Raw genomic sequence first — 23,392 nt, 5'->3', positions numbered from 1 at the left:
AAAATAGTCAACAGGTAAATTTCATTTTGTCATAAAATTTCTATTTCTATTATTTCAGTCATTAAGCCAAATGGTAATGAAATAAAAATTTACAGTGTCTGATGGGGCTAGGATTAACCCGATCCTGCCCACAGTCTTCATTAAAATTGACTGTGGCCTTTCTCCCTGCCCCCGTGCTTCCCCCAGAAGAAATGGTCACCTCTGGACCACCCAGAGCTTCCTGTCCACTCTCACAAGAATTTCTCTGGGTAATTATGTAAAGCTCAAATAAAATCAAGTAAAATTAAATAGAAATCAGACATGTTCTAATTTCACTAACAAAAACTAATAACTAAGAAAAGTTTATACCACACTTATAGAGCTTTTGTTTCTGCAGTAGCAATGGACATACAATAAGAATATGGAAGGGGCACTTGGGTGGCTCAGTCAAGTAAGCTCCCACTTCGGTTCAGGTCACCATCTTGGGGTTCTCGAGTTTGAGGCCTGTGTCGGGCTCTGTGCTGACAGCTCAGAGCCTGGAGCCTGCTTCGGATTCTGCGTCTCCCACTCTCTCTGCCGCTCCCCCCGCTCTCCCTTGTGCTATCTCTCTCTCTCTCTGTCTCAAAGGTAAATAAAAAAAAATTTTTTTTAAAGAATATGGAGAGAGATTAACAAAAAAATGTCACATGGTATGTTTTTGCAGTCAAGCACATTCATGGTTTTTTTCTGATCTCACACTTAGTCTTCTTAACTTGTTTTTATTTTTTTTATTTTTTTTAATGTTGATTTGTTTTTGAGAGAGAGACAGAGAGTGCAAGTGGGGGAGGAGCCAAGAGAGGGGGAGACACAGAATCCAAAGCAGACTCCAGGCTCTGAGCTGTCAGCACAGAGCCTGATGCAGAGCTTGTACTTACAAAGTGTGATATCATGAGCTGAGCTGAGGTCAATGCTTAACCTACTGAGTCACCCAGTCACCCCTCTTAATTTGTTTTTAAACTTCAGCATTGTTAGGTGACCTGAAAGTTGTAAATTAATGGTTCAGTCAGCAAGCATCCAACTTCGGCTCAGGTCATGATCTCGCAGTCTGTGAGTTCAAGCCCCAGGTCAGGCTCTGTGCTGACAGCTCAGAGCCTGGAGCCTGCTTAGGATTCTGTGTCTCCCTCTCTCTCTCTGCCCCTCCCCTGCTCACTCTCTGTCTCTCTCTCTCTCTCTGTCTCAAAAATAAATAAAACATAAAATTTTTTTTTTAATTTTTTTTTTAACGTTTATTTATTTTTGAGACAGAGAGAGACAGAGCATGAATGGGGGAGGGGCAGAGAGAGAGGGGGACACAGAATTGGAAGCAGGCTCCAGTCTTCGAGCCATCAGCCCAGAGCCCGACGCGGGGCTCGAACTCACGGACCGTGAGATCGTGACCTGAGCTGAAGTCAGATGCTTAACCGACTGAGACACCCAGGCGCCCCATAAAAAAATTTTTTTAAAGGAAAGATCTATTTCATCAGTGGAAATTTTAAAACTACTTATTCTTTTTCTTTTTTTTTTTTTAATTTAGAGAGAGAGAGAGAGCACAAATTGAAGAGGGTGGCAAAGAGAAAAAGAGAGAGAGAAAGAGAGAGAATATTAAGCAGGCTCCACCCTCAGCACAGAGGCCCATGCAGGGCTCAATTCCACCACTCTGGGATCATGACCTGAGCCCAAATCAAGAGTTGGACTCTCAACCCACTGAGCCACCCAGGCATCCCATTAATTCTTTTTCTGACTGTTGACGATTAGCCCTTCTTCCTCAAAGCTTTCTCTACCCAATATGAGATGAAAAGTAATAAAATCCAAATATTACAGGATCATTAACATAAAGTCTTTAACTTACTCTTATATTCTGATTCTATTCTCACAAAGCCTAAGAATATATATAACAATGCCACACTTCAAATCAGTGATGTGTCAATTAATGCATGCTTAGAAAGTTCTTTTTTTCTAGTTCTATTGAGATATAACTGACATATGCCACTGTATTAGTTTTAGGTGTGCAACATAATGATTTGATACATGTATATATTGCAAAATAATTACCACCATAGTTTAGTTAACATCTATCACCTTACATAGTTACAAATATTTTTTCATAAGGAGAATTTTTTAAGGTCTACTCTCTTCACAACTTCTTTTTTTTTTTTTTTTTTAAAGAAATCTCTATGTCCGACATGGGGCTCAAACTTACAACCCCAAGATCAAGAGCTGGATGTTCTACCAACTGAGCCAGCGAGGAGCCCCCTTTTTCTTTTTAAGTAAACATCAGCTTTCTACTATACAATACTGTATTGTGGACTATAGTCACCATGCTGTACATGACATCCCGAACTTGCTTATCTTATAACTGGAAGTTTGTAGCTTTTGATCACCTTTGCCTATTTTAGAAAGCTCTTTAAGGATAACAAATCCTATGGCATCCATATGCTCAGCAGCATGACTGTATCTGTTTGGTGGCCTCTAGTTGTGCTGAAAAATTTTCTTGTGAAATAAGACTGCAACCTGAGCTCCCCCAGGCCTCATCAACCTGTGAATATAAACAGAATCACACTAATGATTAGAACTCAAATTCTATGGTCCTTGAGTCCACCCGGCAGGACCTCAACAACCTATACAATTTCTCAAGTGCTTCTGGAAGTACAAGTGTTCCCCAAAGTCAGGTGCTTCTGGAACTCAGGCATGCTCATGAATAATCTGAGAATCTGCTGTGGTCCTCTCTGGCATCTGCCGGGTACTTTCAGGTCACCAGGCACGACTGCCACGTCATCAGGTAAGACTACTATGTCACCAGGCACGACTGCCATGTCACCAGGCTTGCACTCTCTGCCAGACCACACTGCTGCTCTTCTGCCACCAGAGGAACCATAGATGTGCAGTGGGATCTGGATGATGCCCAACACCTGCGTGATGTTGATGAACGCTGACATTACAACCTGTTCAAAAGTTTCAACATAGTGATGTTTGTGTGACTGAGCCATACAGAATTTTAGGTTTTTCACTATATTGTACACCTGAAACTAATATAATGCTGTATGTTAACAATACTGAAATTAAAATAAAAATGTAATAGAGAAATAAATAGAAATGGGGAAAAAAAAGAATTTTAGGTTTTGTTTGTGTTTTGACTTTTATAGGCAACATGTTCCCCCACAGGAAGCAGATTAACTCTATCACTGGGCCAGGTGTGCCTGGCTCCTCCTTTCTTTAAAATGAGTTCTCCCCCTGGGTAGCTCCCCACCCCCCTTTCATATAGCCTTAAGGTGTTGTCCCATGCATCTACCAGACATATCCACACATAGTCAAACCCCAGCTCAGGCTCAAGTTGAGATCCCCCTATATACTAATCACATCTACTGGAAGGCTAAATGAAAGTGCCAACTATGGAAGAAAAAATACTCTTTCAGTTTCCTCTAGAAAAGGCTTCTATGGTTCAAGTTTTGGGTTTATTATTTGGGGAGAAATAAATTTTTTATTTAGAGCAAGTCATTATATTTCTTCCTTTGGTAAAAATTTCACCAAAATAATTGAAAGCATGAATGCTAAAATTCCCAGTTGCTCACTCTCACAAAGTAAATGAGTATTTAAGCCAGGCAAACAGAACCACTTATATTTAACGGTGTCATAAACAGATTGCAAAATATTTTAACCCATTGGTAATTCTTTGGGCCCTCAGTCTCAGTGGATGAAAGAGTAGCTTATGAATGCTACTTCTAAGATTGGTAACATACCCCAGAGTTCCAGTAACTCTTTCCTGTTTCACTGGATAATTTTCAATTGGCTAAATGCAAGTACAAGAAGAAATTGACAGTGGGTCTCAGGAGAGCTGTTTTTCTCCAATGATCTCTTCATTTCTGTGCACTTGTTCTCCCCAACACAACAGTTTTCTCACTGGTTATCAATCTTGGCAGTGGCAGATGGCCTTCCCATTCCATAATTCACTGTCAGATCAAGAGTTCTAAAACATGATACCAGTCTTTTCCTTATCCTCTCACTTATTTAATCACCCCCTGATTGCAGTGAATATGTTTGGGCTACTTGTTAGCAAGAAATACTGATGTTCTGGGGCGCCTGGGTGGCGCAGTCGGTTAAGCGTCCGACTTCAGCCAGGTCACGATCTCGCAGTCCGTGAGTTCGAGCCCCGCGTCAGGCTCTGGGCTGATGGCTCGGAGCCTGGAGCCTGTTTCCGATTCTGTGTCTCCCTCTCTCTCTCTGCCCCTCCCCCGTTCATGCTCTGTCTCTCTCTGTCCCAAAAATAAATTTAAAAACGTTGAAAAAAAAATTAAAAAAAAAAAAAGAAATACTGATGTTCGTGGAAAATAAAATCTCCTTTCCATTCTCAAAGTCTTGGGTCACATTTTGAGACGCAGTCTAGCATGGTACTCAAGAGCACAGACAATGGGCACAGATCACCTGAGCTCAAATATCCACTTCCTCATTTATTAGTTGTATGACCTTGAGCAAGTTACTTAAACTCTCTAAACTCCAATTTCCTTATTTTTAGAATGAAGATGATAATAAGACCCACTCTACAGATTTGTTATTAGGAATAAATGAGTAATACACATAAAGCCATTAGAAGAGTATCTGGTGCATAATAGGTATTAGTTGTTGTTAATACTTCAGTGCTATTCTGTTGAAGACATGAGGAGGCAAAGCAGGTGAGATTCTGAATAGTACAAATACCATTATCTAAAAGGACTTTCCGGATATTTGGTTCATGGCTGAGTAACACTGAGCAAGTAATTCTCTAAACCTCTGTCTCCTCATCTATAAAATGGTGCTAATTGAAAAAAATACATGTAAGTTACTTGGCAATGACCTAACACATAGTAAACACTAATATTAGCTGCCATGTCATCTGTAAAATGATCCATAATTATGTCTGCCTTATAAGAGTATCATAGTGAGATAACATGGGTGAAGGACTAGCATAAATGATTTAATATTTATTAAGCAGAGGGTTGATAGTTTCCTCTCCACACTTTCCTCTCAAACTGTATGGAATTATATAGCATGTCTTTTTAAATTGCCCTTGCCTTTCCTTCCCTTGCCAGCTATACCTGGAAGTTCAAGGAATGAAGGGAGTCAATGATTATGTAAACTCTACCTACCAAGATGACCCTCCACAAATCCATAATTGATAAGCAAACCTTTATCAAAAGTGAGAATTTATCTGCATAATTCTAACTCAAAAAAGATAATTGAATTTCTGGCAACATATCAGACTAAGTGTCAGTACCAACCCTTCCTGGAAGTGACTAAAAATGCTGGATATAATATAAGAACATCTTGAATGCATCCATATGAAAGCAAAAGAATAAGGAATATCTAGAAAGGCATTACTCAATCAACTCTACCCTCACAGCATTTGCTGAACCCAATGCACTTGAGCACAGATTTTTGTGCTCTGGAAACAGAAAACAAAACCCTGGGACCACCCACGTCGGAGTGTGTTATATTAGAACCCTCATAAAACTGGGGCCCAAACACAGAAACTCAGTGAAAGAGGGAACTAAAATAAACTACCCATTTTCACCACCCCTCTGAAAAGATTGCATGGAAAACTAGCAGTCTCAAAACTTGGCAGTGAGTAGAGTGGGGGAAATTATATCCTGAGAATTTATAACCACAAACTACCCTCCCACAAGTTTGCACAACAAATTTTCACTTTTTTTTTTTTTTAATTTTTTTTTCAACGTTTTTTATTTATTTTTGGGACAGAGAGAGACAGAGCATGAATGGGGGAGGGGCAGAGAGAGAGGGAGACACAGAATCGGAAACAGGCTCCAGGCTCCGAGCCATCAGCCCAGAGCCTGACGCGGGGCTCGAACTCACGGACCGCGAGATCGTGACCTGGCTGAAGTCGGACGCTTAACCGACTGCGCCACCCAGGCGCCCCCAAATTTTCACTTTTGAAGCAACCTAAATAAAACCTGTCGATTTTATTCAAAGTGGTCCTGGACTAGTAATGCCCCAGGGTGTCTAACAAAGGCAAATGAAAATCCTTTGTAGGAAATTGTCTCTTTCACTCTAGGATACAAATAATCTCAGTGGATAATTTTCCAAGGAAAATTCAAGAATGTAAGTGTCAAAATTACTAAACAAGGAGTCAAAGCAATGAGTAAGAGCCAACAGAAACAAAAGTTAGCACAATCAAACCCAAAACACTTCAAATTCTTAAATTATCAGATACAGAACATTAGTATAGAAAAGGTAGGACAAATGGAAATGTAGAAGACAATAAAAATAAATCTAAATATTGTGAAATTACATCAAATATAAGCAGATTAATTACTTCAGTTAAAAGACAAAGATGCTAAACTTTTTTAGATCTTTCTTTATGCTATTTATAAGGGAAATGGTTAAAGCTGAAAAACACAGACTGAGAATATAAAAGTAAAAAGATACAGAAGGATATACAAGGTAAATACCAAACAAAAGAAATCTGATGTAGCTAGTTCCATGGATGAATACATTTATAGACAAACTTTTTAGACACAAAAACAAAAATTATATAATGGTCGGAAATTTGATTCACTTGGAAGATATCAATTCTGAGTTGCCTACAACTAGTTAAAGCCCTGAAATACACAAAGCAAGGAAAATTGACAAATCCTCCACCATACTGAAAGATTTCAACACACTTTCTCAACAACTGACTGTTGAGATATTAACATAAAAATCAGTAGTTTTATAGAAAACTTAAGCAACACAATGAATAAATTTAAACTAATGAATACATATGAAAACTACACTTAAGGGCTCATAATGTACATTCTTTCCAAACTTTCTTGAAACATTTTAGTCAAATACTGTTTTCAAAAAAGTTTCAACAAATCTACCCCCCCCAAAATAGTATCATACAGATGACATTCCCCAACCCATGGATTTGCAACCAAAAACACATAATTATAAAAATTCCTATATGTTTGGAAATTAAGAAACAACCTTTTAGATTACTCAAGGATCAAAGAAGAAATTACAATGGCATCAGAAAACCTTTAGAACTGAATAACAAAAAAAATATTACATATCAAAATATTGGTAACATACAAATTATTATATTATGGAGCTAAAGAAACTTAGAGGAAAATATGCAGCTTTAAACTTAAAATAGAAAATAAGAAAAGCTAAAAAATAATGAAAACTGGAGCACCTGTCTGGCTCAGTCCATAGAGAATGCGACTCTTGATCTCGGGGTTGTAAGTTTGAACCCCAAGTTGGGTATAAAGATTACTTAAAAAAATTTTTTGTGTGGGGGGCATCTGGGTGGCTCAGTCAGTTGAGCATCTGACTTCAGCTCAGGTCATGATCTCACAGTTCGTGAGTTTGAGCCCCATGTTCGGCTCTGTGCTGACAGCTTGGAGCCTGGAGCCTGAAGCCTGCTTCAGATTCTGTGTCTCCCTCTCTGCCCCTCTCCTGCTCATGCTCTGTCTCTCTGTCTCTGTCTCTGTCTCTGTCTCTCTCAAAAACCGAATAAAACATTTAAAGTTTTTTTTTAAGTAAAAAAAAATTTTAATGTTTATTTATTTTTGAGGGAGAGAGAAACAGAGCACAAGCAGGTGAAGGGCAGAGGGAGAGGGAGATAAAGAATCTGAAGGAGGCTCCAGGCTCTGAGCTGTCAGCACAGGGCCTGACATGCGGCTCAAACTCACGAACCATGAGATCATGACCTGAGTTGACATTGGACCCTTAACTGACTGAGCCGCTGCAGGAGCCCCTACTTTAAAAATTTTTTTAATCTAAAAAAAAATGAAAACTATGCCTATCTTAAAAAGTTTGTAAAAGGACAGAAAAAAAAAAACAAAGAAAAGATAAGAAAGGAAATAATAAAGCTAGGAGAAAACTAAGTAGATAGAAAATGAAAGATTTATCAAAAGTTGGTTCTCGGGGTGCCTGGATGGCTCAGTCAGTTGAGCGTCCTACTTCAGCTCAGCTCATGATCTCACGGTTCATGAGTTGGAGCCCCGCGTCAGGCTCTGTGCTGACAGCTCAGAGCCTGGAGCCTGCTTGGGACTCTGTGTCTCCCTCTCTCTCTGCCCATCCCATGCTCATGCTGTCTCTGTCTCTCAATAATAAATGTTTAAAAAAAAATTTTAATAATAAAAAAAATACACACACACACAAATGAGCAAGTGGTTTTATTCAGGAATAAAAATGAATTAAAAAAGGAAAAATAAGTAATGTTATTGGCTACATTAATCTATGGAAGGAGAAAACTATGACTATCTCAACAAATGCATAAAATGCACATGATAAATTCAATATTCCTAAATAGTAAAATTGTTTAGTAAATCATGAATTAAAATGAATTCCCTTAATCTGATACAGAATATCTACCTTCAAAATTATAGCAAACAACATATTCAATTTTAAATTTTTTTCAAAGCATTCCACTTAAGATCATGAATAAGGTAAGTTTACCTACTTTCCCCACTTCTGTGCAAAATTAAATTGGAGGTCCAGACCAGACCAATAAAGCAAGAAAAAGAAGTAAGGTATAAGGATTCAGAAAGAAAAAACAAATCTCTCATTATTTGAAAATGATGTGACTGTCTACAAATACAAGCTATAAAAATAAAAAATTCAGTGTATATGCTAAGTGTAAAACCATTATGCAAATTCTATTGTATTTCTATATACCAGTAATAGGCAGAAAAAAATTTTTAAATGTGTCATTTCTCACAGCATCAAAACTACAACATGCTTAGAAATAAATCTAACAATGGATGTGCAAGATCTTTAAGGGAAAAAGTGCAAATTTTTATTGACAGATACTAAAGAAGACTTTAATGAATGAGAGCTATACAATGTGGCATATAATTTTTAAGAATCCAGGGGGGTTAGAATCTTAGACCAACGCAACAGCATAAAGAGTCCAGAAACAAACCGCACATAAACTGCCATTTAATATATGACAGAGGTGCTAGTGCAGATCAGTGCAAAATGATGGATTTTTTTTAGTAAATAGTGGTGGAGCAGTTTGTTATCAGTATGAAACAATTAAACTCCTACTTCATACATAAATAAAAATCAGTTCCAGGTAAGTTAAAAACTTAAATGTGAAAGGTAACTCGATAACTCTATAAACCTTTTAGAAGACAATGTAGTCAAACATCTTTATGGTCTCAAGTAGGGAGAAGTCTTAAACTAGACATAAAAAGTTCAAAATCTAAAGGAAAATACTCACTGCATGGAAATTAATGTCTTCTGTTGATTGAAAAGCATTATAAAAGGTGAAAAGACAAGCCCAACTGAGAGAAGAAAACTGTAACACATTAAGCATCATAATGCAAAATATATATTAAAATTTCTACAAATCAGCAAGAATGACAAACAACCAAATAGAATAATGGAGCACAAATAGCCCATAAACACAAGAAAAGGTGTTCCTTCCTTGCAAATCATGGAATTTCAAACCAGGAAGACTGTTCCAAAACTGTTCCAGCCCTTTACAAGAACGAGAATAAGAATGTTCATACTCTGCTGGCAAGAAAGGAAATTGGTATGCTTTTGGAAAATAGCTAGGCATTTCCTAGTAAAATTAAGCATGCATATGTACTCTATGATCTCATGTTCACACTCAGAAGTGTGTATCCTAGAGACATCTGTAGGTGTGTAGGAGACATGTAGAAGGATATGTATAACAGCATTGTTTATTGCAGTGAAAACTGGAAAACAACTTCAATATATTCAGCAGACGAGATCAGTAAGTTGTGGTACACTTTTATAATCAAATGCCATACAGCAATAAAAATTAGTTTACTACAGCTACAAATCCACACGAATGGATCTCAAAAATAAATAAAACGTTTAAAGAAGCAAGACACAGAAGAATCTGTATGGTATGTTTTTACTTATGTAAAATTTTTAAATGGTATGAACTCAACAATATAATGTTCAGGGAACCTATAAATAGTCAGTGGTGACCACAAAGAAAAGCAAGGAAAGGATTAACAAAGTCAGAATTGCAGATACTGCCAGAGGAGAAGCAGGACACCATGGGTATTTCTAGGTTACGGTAATGTTCTATTTCTCAGACTGGGTGCTAGATACAGAGGAATCTGTTCTAGTTTTCTTCAAACTGTACACAGATAAGGGTGGGCACCGGGTTGGCTTAGTCGGTTAAGTGTCTGACTCTTGACTTCAGCTCAGGGCCATGATCTCACGGTTCATGAGTTTGAGCCCCACGTCAGGCTCTGCACTGACAGCACAGAGCCTGCTTAGGATTCTGTCTCCCACTCTCTCGGCCCCTCCCCCACTTGCTTTCTATCTCTCTCTCAAAATAAAATAAAATATAAAAAAAAGAATTTAAACTGTACACATATATTTTCATACATTCTTTTGTATGCCAGTATATCTCATAGTAAAAAATGAGATTAAAAATATTTGACATTTGCCTTATCTGAATTTTTCAGACAAAACTATTTTTTTCCTGAATTAGAAGAATAATTATTTCAGTTTTTTCTTTCACACCTGTAAAAGGGAGTCCCGGAACCTGAGCTTTCTATCTTATGCACAACCCCTCTATATTTAGTAACAGGTTTCAGTTAAACAGTGTAGGTTTTCAGTCACTCAAAGCATGGTAGAAAATTATGGCATATCCCTTAAATTCTTAACAGCACTCATAATACTCAAGAAATATCACTCTATGGCAGTGCTGTCCAATAGAAATATAGCATAGGCCAAAGATGTAATTTTAAACTTGCAGTAGCCTCATTGCAACATCTGATCAATATTTTTAAAGTTATTAATGAGACACTTGACATTCTTTTTCATACTAAATTTTCAAAATTCAGTGTGTATTTTACACTTAAAACATATCTCCATCAGGACTAGCCTCATTTCTTTTTTTTTTTTAATTTTTTTTTATTTTTTTCAATATATGAAGTTTATTGTCAAATTGGTTTCCATACAACACCCAGTGCTCATCCCAAAAGGTGCCCTCCTCAATACCCATCACCCACCCTTCCCTCCCTCCCACCCCCCATCAACCCTCAGTTTGTTCTCAGTTTTTAAGAGTCTCTTATGCTTTAGGACTAGCCTCATTTCAAGTGCTCAACGGCCCCATGTGGCTTGTGACTACACACTGGACAGCACAGCTTTATGGTCTCCAAAGGAATAAAGATCCACTTGGCTTCAGCTTTAAAGTCTAAAAACAGACCCACACACCAAACCCAGAGGCCTATTAGACCTCCAAACTACAAAGGAGATTTCTAATTTTAGCATTAAGTAGAGGTAGGTACCTTATTCATAGAGAACAATAGAACCGGTCATTTTTATCTCATCTTTTCTCTTTATATCCCTGAATTTCCTCTGGATTAGGCCTAACAGGAACTTCTTGTAAAAGGGAAATAATAATGCTTTGGACTTCTTAAGCCCATTTTCCCATTTTCCTCAGGGATCTAAAAAATTTTAAGAACATTGGGTTACAAAAAAAAAAAAAAAACCACATTGGTTCACTAATCAACAATCTTGATATAATATGCCATTGCAATTCATGTATATTTAAGAAAATTGAGCCTTAGAATAGAATGATTAACATCAAATACAGAGACAGAAACTGAGCCCAGGTCTGAGATTCTGAGTCTCCTGAGCATATGTCCATGTTTCTGAAGGTTATTAGATTTTCTTTTGGTTCTACTTGTCTAATTATTCATGCTTAATTCCTTCCATTATTTTTCATATTTCACCTACTCTATTTCATTTCAATATTCTCCCAGCCCTCAGTTGGCTACAGGAACCAAATATAATATGCTAACACTATGCTTTATTTAGTAAGGTTTCTAAAAGGAAATATACAATTGGTAAATGTTTTGTGTCCTGATTTTTTAAGGATCAGATATTATAATTTTTGTAGAACAATTTTTGTTGCAATAAAAGCCAAATACTGACTAATTACTAGAGAAGGAGAGAATGAGATCATCAATATTTATGGGATTTTTCTTCTAATTTCACTATTTTGCATAGGAAATGTGTATTTTCTTAGTAAGTGTTGTTTAGTGAGTGTATTTATTTTCCAGCAGTAATTGCATGAAGGTGTTACTAATGAGAATCAAGCATTGACTTTCTGGGACTCATTTGTATGCTTATATACACAATCATTTTCCTGGCCTCTTCCTAATTTTGAACTATTTATTATCCACAGCAGCACAAAATATTATTTAACTGACCTCCAGTACATTGGTTTCTGACTTTCAGATTCCATGAACAAAAAATACATGTTTTAATTGAGGGACTATCATAAAGTTGCCAATTTCTTGTTTTGCCAATTACAGTTATAAAAAATAATTAAAACCTACCCCTTATTTTGTCATCATTCCATTAAAGCAATGATTTTCAAACTTTAGCATGCATCAAAACACCTCGAGGGTTATTAAGGTGCAGATCCGGTGGGCCCCCCTAGCAGAGTTGCTAATTCAGTAGGACTGAAGAGAGGCCATTTCAACGGCAAATAGGAGGAAAGGAAATCTCGGAATAAAGGAGCATCATTTAAATGCACTAAACTCAATTTACATTTCTCAACTCTCCCGAGGTCTGTGCAAGTTTCACAGTGACAGTCCTTGAAGTAACACTGGAAAGCCAATGTCTTAGTACTGGTAAGGTACTGGTAATGCTGTCTGGTAAGGTAGCCCTTAGTAGCCACAGGTGGCTATTGAACGTTTGAAATATGGCTACTCTGAAATGAGATGTACACACTGGATTTTTTAAAAGATTTAATACCAAAAAAGAATGTAAAATATTTCATTAATAATTTTTACATTGATCAGATGTTGAAATGACAATATTTTGGATATATTACCTTAAATAAAAGATATTTTTGCTTTTATTTCCCTTGCCTCCGGAAACATGTCAAGTAAGAAGTTGCTGCAGGACCTCATCAAGATAAAAAGCTTCTGCACAACAAAGGAAACAATCACCAAAACTAAAAGGCAACTGACAGAATGGGAGAAAATATTTGCAAATGACATGTTGGACAAAGGGTTAGTACTGAAAATCTATAAAGAACTTGCCAAACTCAACACCCAAAAAACAAATAATCCAGTGAAGACATGGGCAGAAGATATGAATAGACACTTTTCCAAGGAAGACATCCAGATGGCCAACAGACACATGAAAAGATGCTCAACATCACTCATCATCAGGGAAACACAAACCAAAACCACAATGAGATGCCACCTCACACCAGTCAGAGTGACTGAAATTAACAAACTCAGGAAGCAACAGATGTTGGCAAGGATGCAGAGAAAGGGGAACTCTTTTGCACTGTTGGTGGGAATACAAACTGGTGCAGCCACTCTGGAAAACAGTACGGAGGTTACTCAAAAAATTAAAAACAGAACTACGAGGGGCGCCTGGGTGGCGCAGTCGGTTAAGCGTCCGACTTCAGCCAGGTCACGATCTCGCGGTCTGTGAGTTCCAGCCCCGCGTCAGGCTCTGGGCTGACGGCTCGGAGCCTGGAGCCTGTTTCCGATTCTGTGTCTCCCTCTCTCTCTGCCCCTCCCCCGTTCATGCTCTGTCTCTCTCTGTCCCAAAAAATAAATAAAAAACGTTGAAAAAAAAAATTTTAAAAACAGAACTACGCTACAACCCAGCAATTGCACTACTATGTGCTTATCTAAAGGATACAAAAATGCTGATTCGAAGGGGCACGTGCACCCCAATGTTTATGGCAGTGCTATCAACAATAGCCCAAGTATGGAAAGAGCCCAAATGTCCATTGACTGATGAATGGATAAAGAATATGTGGTGTGGAGAGAGAGAGAGATTAGATAGATATAAATAGATATCATATATATCTATATATATGACATATATACAAATGGAATACTACTCAGCAATGAAAAAGAATGAAATCTTGCCATTTGCAACAACATGGATAGAACTAGAGTGTATTGTGCTCAGCGAAATAAATCACTCAAAGACAGACAGATATTCACTTATATGTGGAATCTGAAAAACACAACAGATGAACATAGGGAAGGGAAGGAAAAATAAGATAAAAACAGGGAGGCAAGCCATAAGAGACTCTTTTTTTTTTTTTTTTTTTGAAACTATTAAATACAGAGAACAAACTGAGGGTTGCTGGAGGAGAGGTGGGTGGGGGGATGGGTTAAATGGGTGATGGGCATTAAGGATGGCACTTTTCGGGATGAGCATTGGGTGTCATATGTAAGAGATTAATCACTAGGTTCTACTCCTGAAGCCAAAACTACACTGTTTGTTAACTAACCTGAATTTAAATTTTTAAAAAAAGATATTAAAAATAATTTCATTTTTTTACTCTTAAAATGTGGCTACTAGAAAATTTCTAATTACATATGTGGCTCACATCGTAATTCTATCAGACAGCACTGCCTGGAGTAGAGGTTCTCAGTGTGGTCTCTGGACCAGTAGCATTGGCATCACCTGGGAACATGTGAGAAACAGAAGTTCTCAGAGAGCACCCAGACTTACTGAATCAGAATCTCTAGGGATAGAACCCTGCAGTTTTTTTTAGTAAACCCTCCAAAAGAGTCTGATCCAGGTTAAAGTTTGAGAACCATTGCTAGAACAATACTTAAAAAATTCTAATATGTATACAAATCCCCAAGGGACCTTTTAAAATTCAGATTCTAGTTCAGAAGGTGAGAGGTGGAACTCAAGATTCTGCAATTTTAACAAGCTCCCACATGACCTTAGAAGCTGCAGTTCTTGGGCCATTCTTAGGGTTTCGAAAACCTAGAATATTTACCCCTCATGGAGCACTCTAACCAATATCCATTACAAACAAATCACACAATCTCTAAACTCCAAAGATCACATCTCAAGATTCTAGTTGGGCTGCTGTAAGGGAAGCAAATTGTATTTCCCTGACAGAAGGATTTTTGTCAAGACCCTTGGAGAGCTATAAATAAATTCTTCCATTTAATTGTTTGCATTATCAGACAACCTGCCATGTTCATCGAATAAGAAAAGTGTGTATTTGTGTTCCCATTTTTCCAGTAGGTTAATGGTGATTCAATATATTTAGAGCTGGAAGCTACTTTTACTAGGCTGGAACATTTGAATGAAAAATGGACACTCCAGCTGAATCTCCCTTGGCAAAGTGATCCATTTAATCAGCACTGCTGTTTATATCGAGATAGTGTGTTTTAATCTGAGTTACTATCTGCTGGTTTTAAGAGAAAGCAAAACAAATAAGGAAAGGAGAGGGAACTGTTCTCTTAAACTGTACTGAGTCAATTTGTAGTTTATCCATCATGACAAGGGCCTCTAGAGACAGGGGCAGACCTTCTCAAAGTCTGCTTGGTTCCCAGGAGACTCCATCATACATCCAAGAAACAGCTGCTCCAATATTTGAAAGAGGTGTTATTTTTTTTTTATTTCCTCCTCCTCTAAGCCTCTTATTATATTTTCCCCACAACTGGCTATAGCAGAAGAATACAGGAAAAAAAAAACACATTTACAATTGTCTGGGGAGGGGAAAAAAAGCTTACAATCCAACTGAAATGATAGAAAGTAACATTAAGTGCTTAGCTTGTATCATGCCATATTTTTTTAATAAGCCAGAACACAGACATGAGAAGTTAGGAAACATTTCTTGTGTAAAATTTTGCCAACAGTCTTTGAAATAAAACTCTAGAAAGCTTTAGTTTCTAACAAAAATCATGTAAGTATAGGAAGAACAAAACACAGAATTAGATGGGTGAGACTTTTTAAATAATTATTTATTACCCTTTCCTTTTAATTTTGACAAAAACCTACAATATATGGTACATTATCCATGCTAGGTAGAAGAATATGCTCTAAGGTAGATTTCTGGTATCCACACATATACATATCTGTACATATATGTATGTAAATACTTCTTGTTTTTTCAACATTTATGCAATGACTTAAAGCCAACCATTAAATTTAATTTATAAAAATCTTAGTCATGAGAAGTCAGTCCACTTTCTGCCTAGTCCACATGCCATTTGAAGAGACAAAGAGTCATATAATGCTGGGGCAATAAAATGAAAAATTTGGCAATTCACATCTGTGAAGATTGTTCCTTATGTTGTTATAAATATAAAACAGTGTTTATTATTTGGACAGAAACCATACAAACAAGTCCTATAAGTCATTAGCTACAATATAGTTAAAGATTAAAGTCAAATGTTCAATATACTTGAAAACACACAAGTTGTATCTTTTGCATGAGTTTAGATATACCAGTGGTCATAGTGAGGCAAACACATGTTTGTGGATATTGAATTTGCCAAGAAAGGAGAGTGACTTGTGGAGCCAGTAAAGAATGAACAAGGCATCCTGGAGGGCCTGGACACTTAACAGGCCATCTCCTGGGGTGGGACACTCAGTCCCCCTCTGGTCACACAGAGCAGTGTGACAAATTCCCCTTCCACAAGCCTGGTTTAGGATCCCAGCTATTCCAATTTCCAGCATATGGACTTTGAACAAGTCACTTACCCTTCTTCCACCTCAGTGTCCTCAACTCAGGTTGATCCTGAGTGAAGAGCAACGTTTTCCCCAGTGATTTCTGGATAAATGATTTTCTTCCTTGGACTCCAGCACCCTGTGATCTTTAGTTCCTTTCAAACTGCAGGACAACAGCATCTACTTTTCAGCACTGTTGAATATATTAAAAGTAATGTATGTATGTGTACATTTCCTGGAACAAGTTGGTGCTCAGTTACTATACTGTGCAAACATGCACAGGGGAAGTGGAGATGTGACAGGCAGAGAGGCAGAGAGACCCGCTACTCTCTCCATTCCCCCCCTACATGGTGATTCTGGTCCCTCTGAGGAACAGGAGAGATGCTTAGCTTCTTTGAGTCAGCTAGTAAAGGTCTGTGTAATCTTTTAAAACCGTGGGACTTTCAATTAATTCAGAAACCAATGATCACTCTATGTTCATGTTACACAGTTTCCTTACAAGTCTGAGCTCAAGCCTAGCACCACTCAGCTGAAAGACTGCCCAAAAGATGATACTGAGTGCAAATGACCTGGATATAAGGTCAGGAAGGTTCCGCTGCAGAGTAAAATACCAACTTCTTTGTGTGGTCCCTGCTGACATCTCCCCACTCTGCCCCAGGTATTCTGAGAGTCCAAACACTGTCTTCTCCTAAAAGCAGTCCCAAAGCTTCCAGCCCCCTCTCCATCCCCAGTGTGCTTACACAGTCTGCTAAACTGATGCTCTTCCTAGAGACCAGCGGTTATCAAACTTTCTCCGAATCACCATAGGACTTGTTAAAACACAGTGCCTGGTCTCACCCGCAGACTTTCTGGTTTGGCAGGTCTGGGGTGGAGCGTGAGAATTTGCTTTTCCAACAAGTTCCCAGGAATGCCCCTGTTGCTGGTCCAAGATCACACCTGGAGAACCACTGCTCCAGTCTACCAGTTCCTTGAGAAGAACCTCAATTTCTTTTATTCAGTCCCAAACACCTAACACAGCCTGACATATGGTAGACATTCAAACAGTGTTGAATGGAAGCTATGGGTGAACCAATGAATCTCTTTCCATTTCAGTTGGAGATAGAATGACAAATTAGTCTCACAGTACAAGAACCCAAGACACCCCTCCATTAATATTAAGCTCCCTATTAAAACAAGCAGAGGGGGACAGCCATTGTGCTGGGCTCTGAGCTACAGCACACTGACCATCTGGTGCTGCTGAAAGCTGGCATATGAAAATTTCACTTTTCTAAAAATGTATTTAAATTCAAGTTAGTTAATATACTGTGTAATTAGTATTGGTTTCAGGAGTAGGACCCAGTGATTCATATGACACCCAGTGCTCATCTCAACAAGTGGGGGGATGGGCTAAATGGGTGATGGGCATTAAGGAGGGCACTTGTTGGGAAAACTTACTGTTAATACATGAAATCTCCCCCCTAGAATCAGAGACTTGGTTTGATTGGAGATTAAAACAGTAAACCTTCTCTTCCGTTAAATCTCTCTTCTTTGATAGTACTCATACGTGAATAAGTAAAAGAAGACAAATAAGCCACTGGCATTAGTAATGTCTTTAGGACAACTAAATTCACTTCAAAAATGTGATAGTAGGTGATCTTTCCCAAGATTGACACCCTAAATTAGGTCAGTCAAATTTCTGTGGTCATCGGGAGTCTTGTTTAAAATACAGATACCCAACGCCCTCCTGTGGAGAGTCTAAACTCAAGTAGGTATGTGATGGGGCCCCTGGAATCAGTCTAACAAGTTTCCGATGGCGCCCTAATGGTAGTTTTTTTGTTTGTTTTTTGTTTTTTATCTCCCGAGCCAATTTTAATGTACAGTTAGGACTAAGGACCACTGCAAGAACCCAGGTAAAAGTTTTCCCATAAAACTATTTTTGACCTAATATTTTTCACCTGGAATAGGTTAGGTCATGGTGCAAAAGGCCAGGTTCTCAACCTGGAATGTGGCTTTGTTGCCCTTCAGTTTCCTGAAAGGAATAAATGTGTAAGGCATTTCTACCAAAGATCATGTTTTGCGTCATGGCTCTATGGAGCTCGACCTACTCCAATAATAACAATAGAGCCATTAGTCAAAAGACCTCAGGAAAAGGGGAAACTTGTCACAGGATGATGCCAATAACCCAATTATTCTGAATTCAAAAACTAAACCTTTAACACTTGTCTTATAGCATCAGAACCACGGGTATGATCTGGAGAAGTAATTAGCATATCAGAATATTATGCCGGGACAATGTCAGAGTAAAATAAAGGTAGGCTCTGGAATGTTACAGGGGATGGAACTAGGAATGGTCTTGCATTTCAGTGTTAATATGGTGGTGTCAACAATTAACTTTCCACTGAAAAAAAAATTTTCCTGTTTATACATATGCTCTGGTGGGAAAAAAATTTTTGATGTCGTTAGATATTATGTTTTGAAAAGAACTTCCTTTGTGCTGTTTATTTAAGGTGAATTATAGTTTTACTTGAGAAAGTAAGAATTTGTTTTTAAATCAAAATGTCTCAGAATCATACTTGTTTTCCTACCTCTCTTCACTCTCTTGCCTTCACATGAAGTCCCAAGAATAAAATCTAAGCATCTTGCCAACACACTCAATTGTACTGGCCTCTGCTCAAGGGTCTAGGGGAGGCCAGTCAAGCTATGGGAGGTCTGAAGCCCCTCAGTTCAATAAATTGTTTAGTATGAGCACTAATTTTTACTGTTGTGTAATAAACCAAATGTTTTCCAAAACGGACAGCAGACAAAAGTAGAAAAATAGGCTTCTAGGACACACACTCATGGAGACTTCACAGCTAAGAAGTCATTTTTCTAAAACATAAACAGTGTTGCAAAGTGCATTCATTCTTAGCACAGCACGGGCATACAGGAGCCGCTGGATGAGCGCCTGATGGCATTAGCTTTATTTCAACAACTGTCCATGTCTTTCATTAAACAACTACCATCCAAAAAAAAAAAAAAAATCATTTCTTACAAAAGAATGCTTTGAGGAATGAAAGGCTGCAAATGTGCAAACTAAAGTTCATTGCATTTTTAATAAGAATTTCGAGCACAATAAAGATTTTATGCCCAAATATATTACAAAGGAATAGATGTAATGCTACATTAAACGGTTACTACACTAGGTTCATTTGCCTCTTTCTTTTTTTCCATGCCCAAAGCCATAGCCTTCCTTTTAAAAAGGAAGAAGACTGAGATTCATGTAATAGTCCCCATTTTTATGTCTGCAAGTCTTCAGGCATCATTTAGTCCCCTGGACCCTGCTGTTCGTGATGGCAGTCTGGGCTGCATGGGCCAAGGGAGGGAGGCATGGCCACAGGCTCATGCCTCTGCTAGGCCCTCCGCTTATCCCTTTCTCAAAGTGGCCAAATTCACCCTTAACAATTCCTCGGGTGGGAGATTCAAAAGCTCTCATGTGCAGAAACACCTACACCAAGAAAGCAGAAAAAAAAGCAACCTCCCTCTCTCCTATCACCCAGGTTCGTGTGACTATTTAAATTTGTTAAATTGGAGGGGTGTCTGGGGGTGGCTCAGTCAGTTAAACGTCCATCTCTTGGTCTTGGCTCAGATCATGACCTCATGGTTCATGGGTTCAAGCCCCGAGTCCAGCTCTGCACTGACAGTGCAGAGCATGCTTGGGATTCTCTCTCTCCCTCTCTCTCTGGCCCTCACCTGCTCTCTCTTTCTCTCCCTCAATAAATAAATAAACTTTAAATTTGCTGAGTTCTATAAAATTTAAAATTCCATTCCTCATTTGTACTAGCTGCACGTCAAAGAACTCCACACCCACCTGTGCCTAGAGACTGTCATATTGAACAGCACAGACATAGAAAGGTCTATCAGACAGCACTGGTCTCTTGAGAGCAGAGCCAAGGAGGGGAATAACAGTACCCTTGCCACTTGGAGCCTCAACCAAGAAGGAGAGAAGAAGACATAGGGCGATCCACTATTTCTCAGAGCATGTGTTTAGTCCCTCCAAATGCACCCCTATCTCTTCCCCCCATAGGTTCCACCCTCTCTCCTCCTCAGATCTTTCCCGTATTTCCTGAGCCAGGGGGAGGACAGGGGTGGCAGCGTGTGAGAGGTTTTTTGAAGGCAATTTTTGAAAAAACAAAAACAGTGAGTACCTCTTGTATTCAGCTCACTGGAGTAGCTTCCATGTGGAAGTTCCTCTTGTAATCCCTAGATGTTTAGCAGGGGCATATTTATTCAGGTATAATTAATATTATTTTATCTATTTATTAATGTTATTTATATAATTAATATATTATATTTTTATATGTTATAATTGTTTTTGCCATCATACTGTTTGGAATTTGGCATTTGTATTCATGCTGACTCAAGTAATAGCCATGGTCGTTTAATTTTAAAGCTTTAAAATAATAGTTTTAATATTGACGAAGAAGGATCTTGCTAATATTTTTTTATTTTAAAACCTTTTTAAGTTTATTTATGTACTTTTGACAGAGAGCATGAACGGGATGGTGGGAAGGGCAAAGAAAGAGAGAGAATCCCAAGCAGGCATGGGGCTCAAACCTACAAACCATGAGATTGTGACCTGAGCCGAACCCCACCCAGGTACCCGGCTACTGCTTTTAAATAAAACTCTGCCAACAATTCCACATATATTAAAATATAAAAAGAATAATAACTAATAGTAACGAAGTCATTTTTTTCTTCACGTGGGAAAAGCACAACCCTTTTATTTCCAACACATCTGAGTGGAGCTGAAGAGACTGGCTTTAGCAGATACAGTTACATTCCCCGATATTCAGCTATTCTCCGCTTCAGGGAACACAAATATTCTAACTCTCTCATCCCTTTGAACTTAGACATGGCCATGTAGTTATTTGTGACCAATGAAATGAGGGCAGAAGTGAGTATTTCACTTCCAGGCAAAAGCATTAATTGGCAGTTCTTGACTCCACACTTGTCCTCCCTGCTTTGATGAGCCCTGAAGCATCGTACTGGTGGGTCACATCTTAAGATGGTAGAATTGCCATCTGTGAAGGAGATGACCACATGTAGCAGAATTCCCTGTCCACAGATGTACCAATCCACCCTACACATCACCCTACAGATAAAGAAATAAACCTTTCTTGTTTTAGCCACTGATACTTGGGGTTATTTTTATTGCAAGCACAACTAGCCTATTCTGATTAGTACACCAAACCATAGCCAACAGAGTCTCAATGCTTTCATAGCAAACTGTTTCTGCTACTTAGAGATATGAAGCCAGATTTTTCCACGTGTTTGTCAATTAGACACCTTTTGAAATATTACTATTTCTTCTTTTAGGGATTTCCTGAGAGTGGGTCTCTAGTAAAACTCCATGATGATGTATCATGGATTTTATTATACACAAACACATCATACCTCATGTGCCTGGAGCTATCCCTTCAGTACTGTTTGAAATGTTACCCTTGCCTTCTGACACCATTGTTCTGTATTGTGTGCATATAACTTAGCTTCCTTGTGAATCCCTCCCTGACACTTCTTCCCTCCTGTGCTCACTGAGGCAGACCTCTGTTACAGCACAACACATTGCACTGTTGCTACCCAGATACAAGAAAGTGCACCATTGGGAGGGAGGAATCCTGTGGACTCATCTCCATTTCCCCAGTGTGCAGCACATTATCTGAGAGTAGATAACTACTAACTGTTTGAGTGGAGAATGGATAGATGTTTTCACAGGTTTGTTCATAACAAAGATTTGTTCTTTAGCCCCTCTCCATTTTTATCCCCTTCTTCCAGCACCATCTCAAAGAAACACACAACCTTGTAAGAATAATGTTCTCTAAACACACCTTTGGGGCCAAATCCCTGAGCAATCCATCGTGCCATTGAAGTTGTGGTTAAGCTCACAATCTCTGAAAATGTCAGCCTAGATTCATTTTTTTAAGTGTTTATTTATTTTGAGAGACAGAGAGAGGGAGAGAGAAAGTATCCAAAGCAGGCTCTACACACAGCTTGGAGCCTGATGCAGGGCTCGATATCACCACTGTGAAATCATGACCTGGGCCAAAATCAAGAGTCGACATTTAACAGATTGAGCTACCCAGGTGCCTCTGTCAGCCTAGATTCAAATTCTAGTTCTGCTACTTACCAGCATTACGATCCTGGGCAAGCTGCTGAACTTATCTAGGGGTCAGTTTCTTCATCTGTAAAACAGGACCTCTCTCACAGGCTTGTGAAAATCCAGTGAGTATAAAGCACTCAGCTTTAGTGTGTCTGTGCCAGACACAGAGTCAGCACTTCATAACTATTAGATCTAAAGGCCTGCTGTGCTCCAGGTACTCCTCTGGTCAGCAGTTCCCACGTCACATGGATGCTTTGAGTAATGCCACATCTCAGGTCCCACTTGTAGCCACTTAAACCAAAATCTGCTTTTTAACAAAACCCCAAGGTGATTCAACAGCACATTAATGTTTGAGAAGCACCACTCTAGAGTATTTCCCAGTTGCAACATTCTCCAATTTAAAATGATTTCAGGGCACCTGGGTGGCTCAGTGGGTTAAGCATCCACTCTTGATTTCGGCTCAGGTCATGATCTCAGGGTTGTGAGATTGAGTGCTGAGTTGGGCTCCCTGCCAGGCATGGGGCCTGCTTAAGATTCTCTCTCTCTCTCTCTCTCTCTCTCTCTCTCTCTCTCTCTCTGCCCTTCCCCCCTCTCACAATAAAATAAAATAAAATAAAATAAAATAAAATAAAATAAGAAAGATTTCAAATGATATGAATGATCCTGTTTCCTTGAAACAAGAGTGCTTAAAGTAGTGGTTCTCTACCCTCACTATGCATCAGAATCCCAGTGTGAGTTTTAAGAGAAATCCCACATGGCTAGGCCCAACCCCACCTAAACCCAACCACCCCCCACACTAAGCCACCCTGCCCCCCAGAGACACATTTTCAGGTGGGTGCAACTTAGGCATCC

Source organism: Neofelis nebulosa, chromosome 2 (genome assembly GCF_028018385.1).
Source record: "Neofelis nebulosa isolate mNeoNeb1 chromosome 2, mNeoNeb1.pri, whole genome shotgun sequence".
In the NCBI taxonomy this organism is placed as follows: Eukaryota; Metazoa; Chordata; class Mammalia; order Carnivora; family Felidae; genus Neofelis; species Neofelis nebulosa.
Note: the sequence above shows the minus strand (reverse complement) of the source record.